This window comes from Coenobita brevimanus, chromosome 29 (assembly GCF_032717465.1).
Source record: "Coenobita brevimanus isolate Jiangsu-jjx chromosome 29, ASM3271746v2, whole genome shotgun sequence".
NCBI lineage: Eukaryota > Metazoa > Arthropoda > Malacostraca > Decapoda > Coenobitidae > Coenobita > Coenobita brevimanus.
The window spans coordinates 30,332,717-30,352,382 of NC_136982.1; the positions used below are offsets into that span (position 1 = coordinate 30,332,717).

The 19,666-nt window shown below is 41.4% G+C and overlaps 1 protein-coding gene across 1 annotated transcript in view; it reads left to right on the plus strand.

Moving 5' to 3' along the window:
- Nucleotides 1-19,666, plus strand: part of LOC145395000 (methyltransferase-like protein 25B) — a 351,111-nt gene that overhangs the window by 222,653 nt on the left and 108,792 nt on the right. The window lies entirely within an intron of this gene.

A 19,666-nucleotide genomic window follows, 5' to 3' on the forward strand; every position in this document is an offset into this window, starting at 1 on the left:
AGTGTTTGGCAATCCTTTTTTATACTTGTTAGTGGATGGGATGACTGTGTGGTAGGTTTGGCAGTCCTTTTGCATGCTTGTTAGTAGATGGTATTACTGTGTGGCAGGTGTGTATGTGTTGAATCAGCAAAAAAGTATATGCAAATGGTTAGGCTTGTGAGGTGATGCCAGGGCCTGAATGATTGTCTGGTTCATTCCTCTGTTAATATTGATATCACTCCCACTTTCACATTCTTCCATGCATCCCTCCATCATCCAATCCTATGTCACCCCATGAGGAGCGTAGGAACCTGGGACTAGGCAAGTTGGTCCTGACATTTTAGATGACAGTGACCAGCGTCCCTCATCCCTGAGTGGCATGATGTGAGCAATAAATCCCAACCATCCCATGGATATAAACCTACACAGGCTCAATCCGATTGGAGCACCTTATTTACTCACTAAACCACCAGGTGCCATAATTTGGTAATATGATTACCACCCAGCATAGTAAATGGTTTCTTGATGTACAGGAAACCATTTGGTTTGTCACTTAGGCAGAAGAAAGAGGAAAGAATAAGGAAAGAAAGACAGAAGAGGGAGTGTAAAGTCACCTGTAGGCAGAAGAAAGAAAGAGGAAAGAATGAAGGAAAATAAGACAGAAGAGGAAGGATGGAAGAGAGGAAAGGGTAGACACCCAGAGCAGCACTACATCGAGTGAGTGGATGGTGAGCACCTCTTTCTTCCCCTATTTCTGGATCTTCCGTAACTCCATTCTTAGATCAGGGAAAAGGGTCAGGATGATGACTGACCATGCATAAGTACATTGTATGAGTTCAGGAGATCGTCAGTGACTAGTAGAACATAGTTTTAGTATATGCATAAAGAGTTCAGAATTCTCAATGGATGATTTGTAAAATAAATTCATATCATCACCAACATGAAAGAGTCTGCTGAAGGGCCAAGCTCTCCCTCATCTTTCTCCATTCAGACTTGCATGCGCTTATCCAGCCAGTGCTAGCAGATCTGCAAACTTTGTCTTTTTGTCATGTTGTCTTTTTACCCCTTCCTTCACTCCATTTTGAGTTGCACCTCAGTTACCCAGGTTGTCCATCTCTCTCTCTCTCTCTCTCTCTCTCTCTCTCTCTGAAGGACATGACCAGCCCACTTCCATTTCTTCTTTTTCAATATTGTTGTTGTTAACTAACCCTGGTTTGTCAGGCTGAGCAGATTCATCAATCTGAGACAAGCAACAACCCCAGCAGGGTCATCATCTGCAGTGAGCTGATCTTCCCTTGTGGTAGACAATGCCTCATCACAGGAAGGTGTGGGAAAGAGTGTGGAGGTTTGGTTCCTGGATGAAAGTCACAATTGTGAGAGAAGCATGTCTGTCATCCCCATGGCTGTTCAGTATATATGTATGGATGGAATTATAAGAGAGATACAAGATATGGAGAGAGGGATGGGGATAGTAAAGAATGTTGTAGGGTGGAGTATCTCAAATTGGATGTATGCAGATGATGCTGTGCTACTTGCTACTAGTGAAAAAGAGGTTTACAGACTGGTACAGTGAGAATAATGCAGTTAAGTAAATGTAGGTTAGATTAAAAGGATGATTATTGAGAGAGAAAGTGAGTGTTAGAGTGATGTGGTGGTGAATGGAGATAGTTGAATTGGTGATGTGTAAGTATATGGATGCAGTGATAGAAGAGAGGCAGATGTGCAAAGGAAGTGGAAAGCAGAGACATGGGAAGAAAGTACCAAATACTATGAAGGCTTTGATATAAAACAAAGGTCTGAGTGTGGTGGTAGCAAGAAGATTGTATGAAGGTGTTTTATGGCCCAAACAGTGATCCCTTGGTTAGTGTGCATAATTGGTACCAGACGCAGCATGTGTTTAACATTTTTTGTGCAGTAATGAGTACATAGAAGCTATGGGATTTATCCTAATTGGTTGAGACACCCAGGTTCAGGCCCAAATTTTCCCTTTTTTGACAATTTAAACCAGAAACACACACAGGCATGATTAGACTAATAGAAGGTGATGAAATGGGCACAATAAGAACATATTTAATCAGTTACTGGGCACACATACCTCACTGAACTTCAACCAGCCACTCATCTTGCCAGTAACTGTAAACTCATGGAGATAAATATATGGTTTGTTTTAACCCCTTAATGGCAGGCACGTCGGGAGTGTGCCATGCGCGTCCCACGGGGATAATCGCGCTCCGACTGACTTTGTAAAAATATTTGCCAAAAATCAGTTATTAGTCCTAGAATATTATAATTAAATAAGCATATGGCACATACCTTCAGCTGACCCTGGGATGTTTGTTGAGCCTTCATCGACTACTGAAGGACTTGTGGAGACTTCTGAAGTTACTTTACACTTCCGGATACCCCATAATATGGTTACCATTGCCTGATATTATAACTACAAACACTATTCTATGAATTTCAAGTAGTTTGGAATCCATATTCCAAAAAAAAAAAAAAAAAAAACACTGTGAAAGCAATGTAAATTAGGAGCGCATACAAGCTTTCCACCTGCACTTGTTCCCCGATGGTATTCTTAGGCGGAGCCGTCATTCATTATTTACAAACACACTCACACTTTATATTCCTAGTACTTTATTACACCTATTTATATATTCAGTATTTATCCATAAGTTTCTTTTGGTACAAGTAGTTTATTTTCGCTCCGGGCATTCACTTTCTCGTTCAGTAAACTAGCTTAGAGAACGAAGCTTTCACTTCGACTTTCATTACTCCAAGTATTTATACATGCTAGAGCAAAGCTTTCACTTTCTCTTTTAGTACTCCAAGTATTTATACTCGTATTCTTATATTACTAATTATTTACATTTCTATTTACATTCTCTCTTTTATTTACATTATTTACATTTCTGTTTTATTTACACTATGTTATGCACTGTCACTTACAGTAACTTATAAAACTATTTTCCACTGTTCAATTATATTTATATTCATTGCACTCACTTGCTATTTACATATTATTTACACATTATTTACATTTCCACTTGCACAGTTTTAGTCTCCAGAAAGATCGTAGTCACTGTCCATCATTATCATTGATAAATTAGCCAGTTCACGTTCGACAGCAGAGACACTTAGCCCTTTACCCCTTTCCACACGAGGTTTAGTAGGGGTAGAGGTCACAGGGCCCTTTGCAGAGGGCTAAATAGCGGCAGAATTGGATAGGCGTGAATCCGACATGGCTTCACCTTGAAAGACGACAGTAAACTGAATGATGTGGCCTAGGGGCAGGGAAGGGTTGACAGTGTCAGCGTGGTGACAGCTGCTAGTTTATATGCTATGAAATTATTGGCAAGAAATCTAGACAATACATAATAAATTAGGTAGTTCCAGGTGAATGTAAATATCACTAAAGCTTTTCCCTTCCTTTCTTATATATATTTTTATTATGAGAATAGGTCATACGGCATATTTCAAGGGGAAAAAACAGGGAAAATTAGCGAACGAGTGCACGTGGGGTGTTGCCAGGTGATAATTAGCTGATTCCAGATGTATGGCAGTATCAGTTACCATTTCTCTTTCTTTTATATATTATTTTGTATAAGAATAGGGCATAGGGCACATGTCAATGGATAAAATGAGTGGAAAAATCCGTCCGGGATATGTGTAGCGCAGCGCAGCTGGGCAGGTGGGAGGAGAGGGTAATGGAGGGGAGTCAAAGACAAGGGAAAAATGGCCAAATTGTCAACAGTGGATGGGAGTACAGATGACATTAGCAGAACTGAGTATAGCTGGACACTGGTAGTACTGATAGATGATACAAGCCACCACTTGAAAGCCTGGGCGAATTCAAAATAACACAGAATCACAAAAGTGACGCCCCACGGTATGATCCCTTGCTCCAGAGCGTCACGAAAGTGATGCCCCGTGGTTAAGGGGTTAAGCAGCAGAAAGACCTTATCACTTAACCTCTTATTTTTAAAGTTTGTTTTCTATATTTTTCTGATTATTTTTATGGTGGTAAGTGATTGCCAAAATGGAGGTAAACAGTGTTTACAATACCCATCAGTGCCGAAGACAGATGGATGTCACCTTATGGTGTGCTGAAGACAGTCAGACACCATCTTGTGTTGTGCCAAAGACAGGCAGATGCCATTTTGTGTTGCATTGAAGACATGTGGATGCCATCTTATAGTGTTATTTTTGGCATGAAATTACCTTTATCAGTGCTGACTTATGCAGACCTAACCTAAGCCTACTTAACCTAGGGTTATATATCCTGACGTATTTTATGCTAACCTGACCAAACTTATCCAAACTTAAACCCAACCCATTTCTTATTTAGTCATATTTTCCTTGAGTATTGATGGAGCCTCTTCATACTAAAAACTGCACTTCTTTACACCTTTACAAAGTCACTGAATCATTACAAAGGTACATAAAAGAATTTTAATTTTTAAGAGGTGGTTCTGCGTCCCCGTGAAGATTATACCGAAATTAATTTGGGGTTCCGTTTCAGCATGTTTAGTTAAGTTGCTGTTGGTTAGGATAGGTTAGATTGGGTTATCTTATGCATAAGTGGGGTTTGTTTAGACTGGGTTGGGTTAGATTTGGTTAAGTGAGGTGTGGTTAGGTTTACTCATTTTTAGTTAAGTTATATTGTTTTGTTATGTTAGAAAATTAAGGTTAGGAAAGGCTAGGGTATGATTATGTAAAATTATATGTGTAATAATAAATTTCACTATATTTGAGTAGGTTTTAGAAAGTCTGCCATTACACTTGATAAATGAACATGGATGAACCTGAATGATCATTGACAAAAGGAATAGGGAAAACAAAATTAACAGTAAACAATTGTTCACCTCAATGAAAATTATTAGCATCAAGTTGAAAACAACCAGGAAGAAGTGAATTGGTAAGATATTTCTGCTGCTTAAATTAAAGTGAGGAGGTCTGTGACCATTAGTGGTGAGCTTGTGCCTTTAAGATTATTTGAGTATTGTATTTGTAATAATATTCATGTGTTTATTAAGCAATAAAATGAGCATTGCAATTTGTATACAGTAAACTTAGTTATCTGTCACTGCATTTTCTGGTATGTGTTACTATCTGTCACAGCAAATTGCTGAACTTTCCCAGAAAAAATTCCACAGGAAGCTCAAAACTCAAAATCTGTGTCATTTGTGTTGTAACCCAAGTACAATTATGTGGCAGCTTTACGGTACAGTACAGTGACATTTTATTATACTTATTACTGTATTATATTTAAGGGTGTTTTTGTGTGTTTGAATAGTCATGCAGTACAGTTGCAGTATATAATTTTATATGGAGTTAGACCTCCTTTGGGAGTACTGTGTCACTATCCATCAGTATTTCACTATCCAACATCCCCTTGGTGGCTATACGCTTGATAATTGAGTTTAGTGTAATTGAAATAGTAGCAAGCATTTGACCCTAATTATTGTTGTTCATGACTTCGAGTGTGGGAACGCTTCATGAAACTCACCTTCCACCCTAGCCATGATGGTGCAGGCCAAAGAAAAATGAGCTTTCACAGCTAAAAGGTCCTAGCAAATGAAAACATCTCACTCATATTATATGGGTTGATGCGCCAGGCACATGTGAATGTGTATATCTGTGAGCCTCAGGCTCTGAAATCATGGGCTGCTTCTCCAGGCCAGTGTGTGTGAGCTTTGTGGAATTGCATGTGTTTGTGAGTCTCGGCCTCAGCCCAGCTTAGATGTGTGATAACGATGTTTTTAAGCTGAACAATGAACTGTAATGACTGGAGTGCAAATTTTGATCTCACAGTGATAACAAAAACCGTGGTAATCAAATGCACTACAACCAAGAGATCGCTGTACTGGTGTTCCTTCCCTAATGCTGGCATTTTCTTCTGCACTGACCTTACGTTAGGCAAATATCGTGTTAGGGGGACTCTTGAAAACCCTTATTTCCTTCCACACCCCTGCCCAATGTCCCCTTTTTTCCCCCTTGTGGTTCAAAATATTTTTTTTAAATCCAGTTTAAACCTAAAAGCATTAATATGGTTATAAAAAATACATTAGGTCAATACAGGACATTTTTATTTATTATACCATACCTTGTGTGAGGAGAAGAGCAGACACACGTCGCCGGAGATGAGGTAAAGGGGGAGAACACACATTAAAATCCATGAAAGTCTGTTTCACTAGCAACACTCCAAATGTCACTTTCGAGGTCCTTCACAGCCCTCCCAGTTCAAATTACTGCATTATGCTAACAGTACCTGCATTAGAATGTTTATTTCCTTCCACAAATCGTGCCACTTTAGAGCAGTATCGCGCTACAGCAAACCTCGATAGGGGAGGAACACTTATATTTACATGAGTGTGAGACTTTGGTCTGGCACAAAAATGAAAAGTCTAGAGTAAGAACGGTGGAGATGGGATAATTGAGAAATATATGTGTGTAGATTGGATAGGATAAGAAATAATGTGATCACGAAGATTGTGGAGAAGGAAGTTTGTGGACAACAGAGTTTAACCCCTATAAACTACAAATCTCCTCCCCCCCTGCTGCATTCTGGGCCTGATTTTTCAACTTTCACCAAGGTAAATTTTGGTTTTATAGATTTCAAGAGCTTGAATTTACACACCTGAAAATGTATACAGTAATTCCTCAATTATCTGTAATAATAGACCCAAAGGCATGACCAGATACGGTCAGTGTCCGGATACAGAGCAATATCCTCTTCTGTACCCATACCCAACCTAAATGTACAGTACCCCTCCTAGTTTTGGCAGTGTTTTGCGGTCTTTCACGTGTCTTTAGACATCAAAACATACATTGGAATATGCAGTGTAATCCTAAACACTAAGAAAGCACATTTTATTTATATATATATATATATATATATAAGTTCCAGTAATTTGAACAGAGGGAGCCAACCGTTTGCAGTTTTGCCTTTTGCCACTAGGAGGAGTCAGCAGCACCCCTTGTACATCAGTGTGGCCCCAGCCGTGTCTGTGAGCGGACGTGTTGTTGAGCTATGCTTGCTATTGTAACGTGATGTGTAGTTGATTTGGCGGTTTTGCAATGGCGGACCAATGGCGCTTCAATGTCAAGTCGATGGTGATCGTTTTCTTCAATATCCAAAGGATTGTTCACAAGGAATATGTCCCACCCAGTCACTCTGTCAGTGTAAAGTTTTACTGTGAAGTTTTGCGGCATCTGAGGAAGAACATACGACACAAACGTCCAGAACAGTGGAAGAACAAGGACTAGGTCCTGCATCATGACAAGGTTCCCCCCCCCCACACACACATCAGTTGTTGTCCGGCAGTTCCTGGCTTCCACTAACACAGTAGTCATTCCCCACCCACCTGACCTTACCCCCTGCAACTTTTTCCTGTTTCCCAAGCTGAAATTACGACTGAAAGGGTGTCGATTTGCCATGATTGAGGAGATCCAGACAGAATCGCAGGAGGTGCTCAAGATCATCACGCCTGAAGTCTTCCACAGATGCATGGACTCGTGGAAAAAATGCTGGGACTGCTGTATACTTGTCCAAGGGGACTACTTCGAAGGCAACAGTGAGAACTAGGAGGTAAGGTAACTTATTTTCCTACAATATTCAAATTACTGGAACCTATGGGTAGCACCTCATTTACGCACACACACACACACACACACACACACACACACACACACACACACACACACACACACACACACACCACACACATATATATATATATATATATATATATATAGATAGATAGATAGATAGATAGGTAGATAGATAGATATAGATATATGCTAAATCCTGCCAATATGCACAGTACCCCACCTAATTTTGGCAGTGTTCTGTGGTCTTTCAGCTCTTCTTAGATATCAAAACACACATTGGAATAGGCAATATAATCCTAAACACTAAGAAAAAAAAATATGCAAAATCGTATCAATATGTACAGCACCCCTCCTAATTTTGGTAGTGTTTTGAGGTCTTTCAGCTGTTTTGAGATATTGAAACACACATTTGCAATATTCAGTATAATCCTAAGAAAACAATGCATAAACAAAACAAAAAAAAATCCAAAACAAAAAAAAAACTACAGTACCTCTCATATTTATGGCTGTTTTCTTCAGTCTTTCAGCTATGTAGACAGCAAAACCACATATGGGAATGTCCTGTATACTGCTAGACACTAAGAAAGCAATGCATAAAAAAAAATAAATAAATAAAAATAATTAATAACAGGAGACAGTTGCAAAAACACTTAAACTTCTGGGACTCCAAGTGATGGCTGCTTCTGCGGCAACCATATGGTTGCATCATGGCGGAGAGAGATGGTGCTTTCTATAGAAGTGGTGAAGGGGAATTTGCGGGCTTCTCCGAAGATGATGTGGGAAATGGAAGTACTAAGTTGAACCAAACAAGAGTAGGAGGAGTAGAGAAAACGGCGGAGAGGAATGTCCAGGAGTTAAAAAAAAGTATGGGCAGTAATAAGAGAGTTGCAGGAATGGACCTGAGAGCGGGAGAGAGATCAAAATTCTACAGAATAAACTGGATAAAGTTTGCACACGCAGTGATGAACAAGAAAGAGAGGTCACAGAATTAAAAGTGAGTAATGAATCTGCCTCAAATGAAATAAAACATCTCAAGAGGGAGAATAAGAGGTTGGAAGAAGAAAGGGACAGGATGAAAAATAAACTAGATGAGTATGAATCCAAATCAAGGATGCAAGATGAGCACATTGAGGAAATCATGGAGCAACATAATGGGTGGAAGAAAATTCAGGAGGAAGGAAATGCAAATCTGAGAGAGATTATAGAACAACAAAGCAAGGAAAAAGTGGAGATGGAAGTGGTTAGGGTACTGAGAAGTAGAGAATCTTTAGTCAGGGATGTAGCAGTTAAGAAAAAATGTGTAATAATTTCAGGACTAAAAGAAGAACGTATGATAGTAAGGTCAGAAAGAGAAAGAGAAGAACTGAGTGAGGTTAAAGAAATAATATCAGTAATTATGGAGGGTAACAATGAAGCTTAAGAAGAGATTGAAGAAGTGTTTAGGTTAGGAAAGTAAGAGGAAGGGGGAGGGGCGAGGCCATTGAAGGTAAAGTTTAAGTCTCAGGCAGTGGTAAACGAAATCATCAGTAGAACATGGAAATTATCAGACAAAGAGGGGTAAAAAAATGTCTGGATAAGGAGAGATGCAAATGAGGAAGAAAGAGCTGAAATATAGGAGTTAGTAAAAGAAACAAAGGTAAAAAACGAACAGAGAACGGAGGAAGAGAAGACAGTGTTTTATAGGAGAGTTATCAATCAGAAATTGAGGAAGTGGTACCGATGGAGAGAAGGAGAGAAGAGGGCATAAAAAACAGCAAAAGTTTGAAAGTGGCATATACTGATGATGGTTTAATATCGGCAAGGTTAGAAATCAATGATTTCTTGAGGGTACATGAACCTGACATTATGTGCTTTGTAGAGACCAAGTTAAGAGGGGATATTGATTTCCATATGGAAGATGGTAAATACAAACTGTGGAGAAGAACAGAAAAGAAAAAATGGGAGGAGTGATGATAGCAGTGAAGAACAACATAAATGTAGATACTGTGGAAATGGGAGAGGGTAGGGCTGAAGTCATAAATATGAAATTAGAAACTGGAGAGAGTGGCAAGAGAGATATGGCAGTAGTGTATGTTCCCCCTAAGACAAGAGCATGGAATGACGATGAATACCAAGAGATGTTGTCAGACATGCCTAGTTATCTACAGAAAGTGAGTGAAGAAAGTAACAATATAATTTTAATGGGCGACTTTAATTGTAAAAAGGTGAACTGGGAGGAATGGGACTCACGAGGTAGCGAAGATTCGTGAGGCACTATATTGTTAAATATAACAATCATTAATGTGATGACGCAGTAGATTAAAGAAGAGACACAATTCCGAGGTGATAACACACCAACAAGATTAGATTTACTGCTAACCAAAGAACCTAAAGTAATTGAATCTTTGAAATATCTGTGTCCTATAGGAAAAAGTTATCATGTGGTCATTGAGTTCCAGATGATAATAGGGAATGTGGGGCCAAGAGACGAGCTTTATAGGCAGGGAAGATACAACTTTGGGAAAGCAAACTTTACAGGATTGAGGAAATTTTTCAAAAATACAGATTGGAGAAAATTCAGAGAAACAAGAGAGATACAGAGCAAGTGGGATATCATTCTAGACCTCTATAATTCGGGAGCGGAAAAATTTGTCCCAAGAGTAAGGGGGAAGGAAAACAGGAAAAAGGAGTGGTTTAATAGAAGGTGTATGATAGCAAAAAAAGAGGGACATGGTGTGGAACAACTGTAGAAAGAGAGGTAATAACAGAACAAAAGAAGAATATAAAAGAAATCTAAATGAATATATAGGGATACGTAGAGAGGAAGAAAGGAACTTTGAAAAAGGTATAATAGACAAATGTAAGGATGTACCCAAACTGCTTTATAGATTTGTCAGTGGCAAATTGAAACAAAAGGAAGGAATCACCAAACCGAAAGTAGAAGGAGAGGTCTATAAAGATGCGGCAATGCAAGCTGAAATAATGAACAAATATTTCCAGTCGAATTTCACTAATGAAAGGGAGTTTGTGGAAGGGGAGGGAGTGACTAGAAATGTAGTGATAAAAGATACAAAAGTGGAGGTACAGGAAGTGTATAAATTACTGGAAACTCAAGATGTAAGGAAAGCCCCAGGACCTGATGGAATCTCTAATTGGGTACTGAAGGAATGCAGAGAACAACTGGCGGATAAGATTCACAGTTTAACTGTGCGTTCTCTGGGAGAAGGGAAAGTGCCTAAAGAATGGAAGAGGGCAATTGTGGTACCAGTCTCTAAGGGAGGAAACAGGGAAGAACCCCTGAATTATAGACCAGTGTCCCTAACCAGCATGGTCGCAAAATTGTGCAAGAGAATTCTGAAAGATAGATGGGTAAAATATCTGGAAGAGATGAATATTTTGGCTGATAGTCAGTTTGGATTCGGAAGTGGAAGGTCATGTGTTTCCAACTTGTTGAGTTTTTACTCAAGAGCGATTGACGTGCTCCAGGAAAGAGATGGGTGGGTGGATGGTGTGTATTTAGATTTGGAGAAGGCTTTCGACAAGGTACCCCATAAGAGACTAACGTGGAAACTAGAGCATAGAGGACTGAAGGGGAACCTCCTGGAATGGATGAGAGATTTTTTGAGAGGCAGACAAATGAGGACAGTAATAAAGGATATGATGTCTAGATGGAGGGAAGTAACAAGTGGAGTCCCACAGGGCTCGGTGTTGGCGTCAGTAATGTTCCTGATTTACATAAATGATATGGTAGATGGAATGAATAGTTATGCAAGTCTGTTTGCTGATGATGCAAAGATCTTGAGGAAGTTAGAGGCTGAGGAAGATTGTAAAATGCTGCAGGAGGATCTGGATAAGATACACGAATGGAGCCAGATGTGGGAAATGAAATTCAATGCAAAGAAATGTAAAATATTGGAAATGGGTAAAAGTACCAAGAGGCCATCACTGAATTGATGGGTAATGAACCAGTCACAAAAGCGAGAGAAGAGAAAGATTTGGGAGTGCTGGTCCAGGACAGTTTGTCACCTGAAAAACACATTAACAAGACAGTTAGAGAGACGTATAAACTTCTGACTAATATAAGAGTAGCTTTTTATTATATGGATGAGGAGATGATGAAAAAATTGGTGGTGGTCATGATTCACCCCAGGTTAGAATATGCAGCAGTAGTGTGGTCCCATACAAAAAGAAAGGTACTGTATAAACAAGATTGAGAGAATACGAAGAACAGCAACCAAAATGGTTCCCAGTCTGACAGGACTGTCATACAGAGAGAGGCTGGAAAAGCTGGATTTGCCTTCCTTAGAAGAACGATGAAAGAGAGGTGACATGATTGCAGTGTTCAGGACCATGATGGGAGTAGATAAATTGACAAAGAAGATCTATTTTTGTGGGATAAGAGAGTAACAAGAGGACACGGAATGAAATTTAAGAAGCCAAGCTGCTTGAAGGATATCAAGAAATATAGTTTTCCTTATAGATGTATAGACCTGTGGAATAGCCTGGACAAAGAGATCGTCCAGTCTAAAAACTTAAACCAGTTTAAAGCTAAATTTGACTTATTGAGAAGCAGAGATGGGAACTCACAGGCGGAGGTCTTTTCCTGTATATCACAATTAGGTTAATAGGTAAATACACATACACAAAATCCACGGCCAAGTATGCCCTCAGGAAATTGGCTAAGTGGGTATAAATTTTATACCATCATCATCGCTAATGTTTATACTATAAGCTGATAAAAACACACAAAACTGATGAGTAAACTTCTTCAAAAGTAAATAATACTGTACAGTACCCTCCAATAACTTCCCAACGTCCTAGCACAAAATTCTGCCTGCACCATGCAAGAGCTAAGGATATATCTAGATGCAGAATTTCATGAGCTTTCTCATGGTGTTTTCAGAATTTTGTTATGACAATTAGTATTCAAATAAATCACCAAAAACTTTTAACTGCTGGATGGTAGTTGGCATGATGGTCGGGGTAGGGCTAAGGAAGAGGGCGGGGAGGGGATAAACCTGGGCCCTGGCAGTGGGGAGCATGGAAGGGGATGGAGGAGGGGGAGAAGCAAGGCTGGCCGGGGAATTTTCACCATTCGGTGAGGAGGCGGTAGGGTGTTGTAAGTCAGCTTGTGGGTTGCAGTCGGTATTACCTACCTGCTGGCGGTACGATACAAGTGATGCTGGCAGCCAGTTGACTTTTACCATTCAGTAGGGATCCACACAGCCATTCTCGCTTGGCTTGTGTCTTACACTCTGTCTTCCTTGTGTGCTGCCAGTATATTACTGGTGATTGGGGTGGCCGTGGGATTTCATCCATTCGGTAGGGAGCCATACAGCCTTGTTTGCTCACCTTGTGGGTTACGGTCTATTACCCATGCGTGGAGAAAGAGGTTGGTGAGCCACCCAATGGACTTTTTTGACTTTGTAGGCTGGCCAGCTGTCAAAGTTGGAATTTTATAACTGGGTATTGAGAAATAAATCCAGTTACAGGTATAATAGAACCAAGGCATAATAAATTGATATGGAGGATGACTGGATACGGACCGTCTGGATAATTGAGTGATTACTTATTTCGCTTTCATACAGTATGTCCAGTGGTTACCGCACAATTGACTGTCAAAGAAAAAAATGTCATCCCTTGTGGAAGAATGAAATAGGAAGATTTTGGAATTACAGTTATTTGCCAAATAACTGTACAGAAAATACTAAATTCAAAATGAATTATGTGCTTAAGCATGAAACAAGTTTGAAAGAATGAGCATGAAAAAAAATATATATATATACAGTAGAACCTCTCTCATCTGGACTGTATGGGGGGAAGGGTTGTCCGAATTAGCAGATTGTCCGGACCATCAGGGTAATCTTCAGTTCATACAAACTCTATCTACATATGGTATGTTTGTTAATTATTAACATATGTGGCATGTGTAAACCCTACGTAACTGCAAAAGATGAAAGGATACTGGTACTAAAATAACAAAACTAATCATGTAAGATAGTTTTGTATTGCATAATTTACAGGTAAGGCCATGACAAGAAACTAGCCTACATTTTAAATTGTAGTAAGTGACTAAGGCCCATGTAGGCAAAAAAATAAATAAATTAATTAACTGTAATATTTGGAATAAAAATAAAACCTATGTAGGCCAAAAATACATTGTCATCTTTGGCATATTGATAACGCCCATATGGGCAAGAAGCTAATGTTTGATGTACAAGTAAAGCACATTTAAGTACAAAAAATAACCTGCAGTAATCACTAAACACTGCAGAATATTCTGACCCATTTTTGTGTAAGCAAACTCCTCCTTTAACACCTTTATTCATTACAGAAGCTACACTTGCATTAAGGGGCATAGTAAGGAGGATTAACTTTTGAAATACAGCGTAAAAATATAAATGGTTGGTGAACTAGTTGATGGAACGAATGCTAGCGTGTGTTTAAACAGGCCCCCATGTAGCGATCTAGCGTGATCCGAGAATAAACGAATGACGATCGCTTTCCGCGCCGATACTGAAAATGCCTTTAGAAGTACTTACAACATATTTTTGGAGCTTATTATTTTTAAATTTTGTCCGGATTAACAGAAGTCCGGATTAAAGGGGTCCGGACTAAAGAGGTTCTACTGTATATATATACAGTAATGCACCAACTTTCGCTAGAGCAGGATTCGCGGAATCCACTTTCGTGGCATGCACCAAATATTCCCTAACTTCCACTTTCGCTTGAAAAAAATCGATTTTCGCGCACAAATTTTGGGTTTGGGACAATATTTTGAACTTTGAATTTCCTGCACCGCCCGCCCGCAACCCACCGCCATCTTGAATGACGTCATGTCAACACTCTGTCCACCCATTCCCGCCATTGTGTACGAGCGTGCTAGCTCCATTGTGTTGGATTCTCACGGTTCAATGGCCTCTACTATACCTGGTAGTGTGGGGAAAGGGCCTGGTGGTGTGGGGGGAGAGCCTGGTGGTGTGGGGGGAGGGCCGGGAGGCAGTGGTGGTGATAAAATGTGGCTGGGACATTCAAAGTCGGGAGGAAAGGCCAAGGCTAAAAGAGAGTATCGTGTTGGAATGAAGAAACGGCAGTATAATAACGAAATGAAAAGGAAGATAGTTGAGCACATGGACAAGGGCGCAAAAAACAGTGAAATCTGCCGTATATTTAACATCCCAATCGACAGTGCGTAGTATGAGGAAACAGCATGGTGAATTAAAGACAAACCTTGCCCTTGCAAAGAAGTACTTTGGTGTGAGTGGAAGTGAAGGAGGAGGAAGTCATAGAAGTGTAAAGTGTGTGACTGAGTACAACAAGATCATGATTGTATTGGAACATTATTTAGTGAAGTGGATTAATAGGAGAGGTATATGAGAGAGGGGGGTGTGAGTTGGGAGCAGGGGAGGGAAATGGCGGGGGACAGGGCGACTTGGAGGCGATTTGTTTGTGGCCACCCCAAACGGGATTGAGGCATCTGGCAATAGATAGATAGATAGATTAATAGGCGTAACAAGGAAAGTGCAAATGTTACAGGACCCCAAATACAAGATCAAGCTCGTCTTTTCTTCAGAGCTTTGATTAACAAAATGAAAATTAAAAATCCACCTTCTTTTACTGCTTCACGTGGGTGGCTTCAGCGATTTAAGGGTCGGGCTAAAGTTAAACATGCTGTTTACCAAGGTGAAGCCCAGTCTGCAGATATCACAGCTGCAAGTAACTTCCCTGCCATTGCCAAACAGTTAATTAGAGATGGTAACTATTCATTTGCCCAGATTTACAACTGTGATGAGACGGGGGTTTATTGGAAACGATCCCCACGATCAACATTTATCTCGGTAGCAGAGAAGCAAGCCCGTGGAGTTAAAATGGCAAAAGACAGGTTCACTGCACTCCTAACGGCAAATGCTGATGGGTCACACAGGATGCGTCCATTAATTATTTACCATTCAAAGCGTCCTCGCTCCTACAAGCATGCCAACATGGATAACCGCCGTGGTTATATCTGGAAGTCTAATTCCAAGGGTTATATGACATCTGCATTATCTCTCGAGTGGTTTAATAACCACTTTGTCCCTGACGCAAAATCTCACTGCCAAGCCAGCAATCAAGATTTTCGTGTTATCCTGTTTATGGATAACGCACCTGGCCACGCCCGCTTCCTTGTTGACCTCCACCCTGCTGTCTAAGTGGTGTTTTTACCCCCAAACACCACATCCAAAATCCAACCGATGGACCAGGAAATAATTGCGAACACCAAAATCCTGTTCTACCAACAAGTGCACAACATGATGAGGGGATCAACGGATACTCAGGAAGAGCTACGTGCCATCCAACAGCAGGATTCCCTCATACCTGGACCTAGTTCTGTGCTTTCGTCAGATGAAAGTAACGACAGTAGTGACACTGACAATCCCTCATCATCAGACGCCACATTATCAGTCAAACAGTTCTGGTGCCAGTTTAATATTCGCCAGGCAGTTGAAATATTTGTTAAGTCATGGCAGTCACTCACCATGGCAACCCTGAAACATGCCTGGAAACCGCTGCTACCTGATTTAGTCACCACCCAGGCAGACAGACAGCAGCGTGAGCAGTTGTTGGCAGGCGCGTTACGGGTGGTACAGCAGGTCCCAGGTCCTGGATTTGCCAACGTCACAGGGGCAGAAATTGAAGAGCTGATTGACAAAAACTCCCAAGAAACCATCGAGGATATCATGGAGGAAGATGATATTGAAGAAAAGGAGCAACAAATACCTGTAGAAGCAGTACAGCAGCAACAGCAAGAAAGAGCCCCAACAACAGCATTGTTGTCATCGTGGATCGTCGCTTGTGAAACAGCGACCGAGCAGGCAGAGACATTAACGTTTGATAACAAGGAGAAAATTATTGCTTGCTTTCAATCAGCACTAAGTCTGATTGGTGAAGTGTTCAATACCGCATCCATGAAGGGCAGCAGGCTCTTATCACACGCTACCTGCAGAAGACTAAGGAAATAACGGAGGTGGAAGTACCATTGGAAGCCGAGGGGGCAGCCGACCATGGTGCTATCCCTACTGACAGTGCCATAGAGGAGCTTAACCTGGATGAAGATTTCAATGGATTTGTTCAAGAGAACCTAGCACAAAGGGAAATTCAGCACAGAGTGGAAGTGTTGCATCAAGTTGCATCTGAGGAGGCAGAGAGAGAGAGTGGTAGCGAGGCAGCAAGAGGTGGCGCCAATACGTCTGGCGTGGCTAAATAAGCCCGCCACGCGCCTCGGATACTTACCCCCAACATCCATTAAACACCTCAACCTGGTCTCTGTGGTATGTTTCTCCTCATATAATGTGTACTGTACAGTTTTTATTGTTTGTATCTCACAATGCAATGTACAATAGTGATTTGATGTACTGTATTGCAAGTGAAAATGAAACTCTGATGTTACTTTAGGATAACCGGGAACCAATTAGCCTTTTTGCCATAAAGACAATGCCCCAACTTTCGCTAATTCCACTTTCGCGCATTATTTTTGGACCCAATTAGGCGCGAAAATTGGTGCCCCACTGTACAGTTTTTGTTGTTTGTATCTCACAATGCAATGTACAATAGTGATTTGATGTACTGTATTGCAAGTGAAAATGAAAATCTGATGTTACTTTAGGATAACCGGGAACCAATTAGCCTTTTTGCCATAAAGACAATGCCCCAACTTTCGCTAATTCCACTTTCGCGCATTATTTTTGGACCCAATTAGGCGCGAAAATTGGTGCCCCACTGTATATGCTATACGTATATACTGTATATATATATATATACAGTAGGCTCGCACAGTGCACGAGAGATTGGGTGGTCCATGACCTCGCGCACTGTGAATTTGCGCACTTTGAATACATAATCATATGCGAAAAATTACATGGGCGGTACCCCTTCATACCTGGACATTTTGGGGCCCTGAGAGACTAATAAAGGTCAAATTTTTCAGACAATGTACTACAGATATAGCTACAATACTGTATATATATATATATATATATATATATATATATATACACCTTAACAACAGTAGACAGCAGACCTGATGGACTTAAATAACAGGGGTTCCGAGGTGTGGCAACACTTACAGCGCCTCACCCCCCACCACACCTCCCACCACGCCAACGCTTCCCTCCACAGACTCCTCTTGAGCACCCTCCTCAGGAGCCTCGAAGTCACTCACTTCAGCCATAAACCCCTTGAAGTCCAATGCTGACACTTCTGACATTGCATCCTCTTCATCCTGAACAGGAACAGGAGCAGATGATGTAGCTGGTTCCTCAATTTCACTAACTTGAGCCCGCTGTGTGTAACTTGTTATGAGCGTCAGTCTTCTTCTGTTTATTTCTTGCCTGTGCTTGTCTTTGTAGAAATGAAAGAGTTTGTTGATACCAACCAGAACTTCCTCCGTTCCTAGGCTGCTCACTTCCTGTTCCTTCACCTCTTCCTTGAGCTTATCCACGGCAGGAAGGATCTTGGTTATTCTTGACATACACAGCTCTGTATTTCCCGCCATCACACTAGCTGCTTAACTTGACTCTGCCTGGCATCAGGTTCTGCATCAGCCTTGTCTGTCTGTTGCAACACTTCCTCGGGAGGCTGTTCCTCATTAGCAGCGTGCACTTCCCGTATGTCTGCCAATGTAACGTCCTCAAAACTTGGTACAGCTTGTGCTGCTGTCAGTGCTGCTGCCTCAGCCTCGGCCAGTGATTGAATGGCCGTCTCCTGGGCGTGCATCAGTGAGGCACGAGCATTCGCCACGCATGGTTCACTGTTACAGGTGTAATCTGGTGCCATGCTTGTAGGAGAATGTCAACTGTGTCCTTCACTGTAAAATGATGCCAAAATGCCTCAACAGTCATGTCACCTGTGGCGGGTCAGGATACAGCTGCTGGTGGAGATGGTACGGGAGCAGGTGCCTCATCGAGGTCTTCATCGTGATCTTGTAGGGCATGAAGCTCCTCTTGTGTCGGTCTTCCTGCATAGGTAGCCATACACTTGCTTGTGGTAGAAGTGCTTCATAGTGGCAATCAGTTCTTGATCCAGTGGCTGCATTAGCAACATCGTCTGGGGCGGCAGAAACACAACACGACAATCCTTGTACAGATCTTCTAGGTATGGAGGGTGACTTGGTGCATTGTCCAGCACAAGGAGCATCTTAAATGGAATGCCAAGTTCCCGACACTTGGCCCTGGCATCGGGGAGGCAGTGTCTCATTAACCAGTCTGCCATAATGTTCCCGGTCATCCAACCATTTGCAGACTTGTACCAGTACACGCCTCTTGCATCCGTGTTCATGAGGTTTTTGTAGCACCTTGGGTGTGAAGCTGTGTGTACAACAACTGGCCCCATCTTGTGGCTCCCAGACAGGTTTACAGCGAACATTACCATCATCTTACACTTCTGGAGCTTGCGGCCAGGGGCTTGTTTCTGTTTTTTAGCGATGTAAGTTGATTTGGGCATGGCCTTGTAGTATAATGACGTTTCATTGACGTTTTAGATCTGGTCCCTGGTGTCCTGTCCTTCTTCAAGAAGTGCTCTAAATATCACAAAATAGTCTCTCGTGGCCAGCTCGTCGGCAGAGGCACGTTCCCCAGACACTTTGATGTGACAGAGTTCCTTGTGCTTCAGAAAACGGTCCAGCCATCCAACCAGTGCCCTGAAAGGTTTGTCCACATTTAACTTGCGAGATGCTGCCTTGTAAAAGAGCTGGGCTTGATTCTGAATAAATCTGCCATTCAGTGGAACACCTTCCTTTTCCTTCCTCATTATGAAGGTGGCAAGGTATCGTTCCATTAGTATCATCGCACGATTTCCCACCCGCGAACAGCCATTTAGGTCAGATGCACCATACGTCTTCACTAGAACCCTTATGGCATCACAGTTCTTCCACACTGTCCTCACTGTTGTTTCAGCCAGTCCTAGGGCATTCCCGATGGCGATGTTTCCTTGTCCCTCCTCCTTTATCTTGATAATCTCTAACTTGGTTGCATGCGTCAGATGTTTTTTAACTCTTGGGGCTGGAGCCATGGTGCGGTGAAGTACAGGCCAGGATGGAGCAGCAAAAAAAACGCCACACATT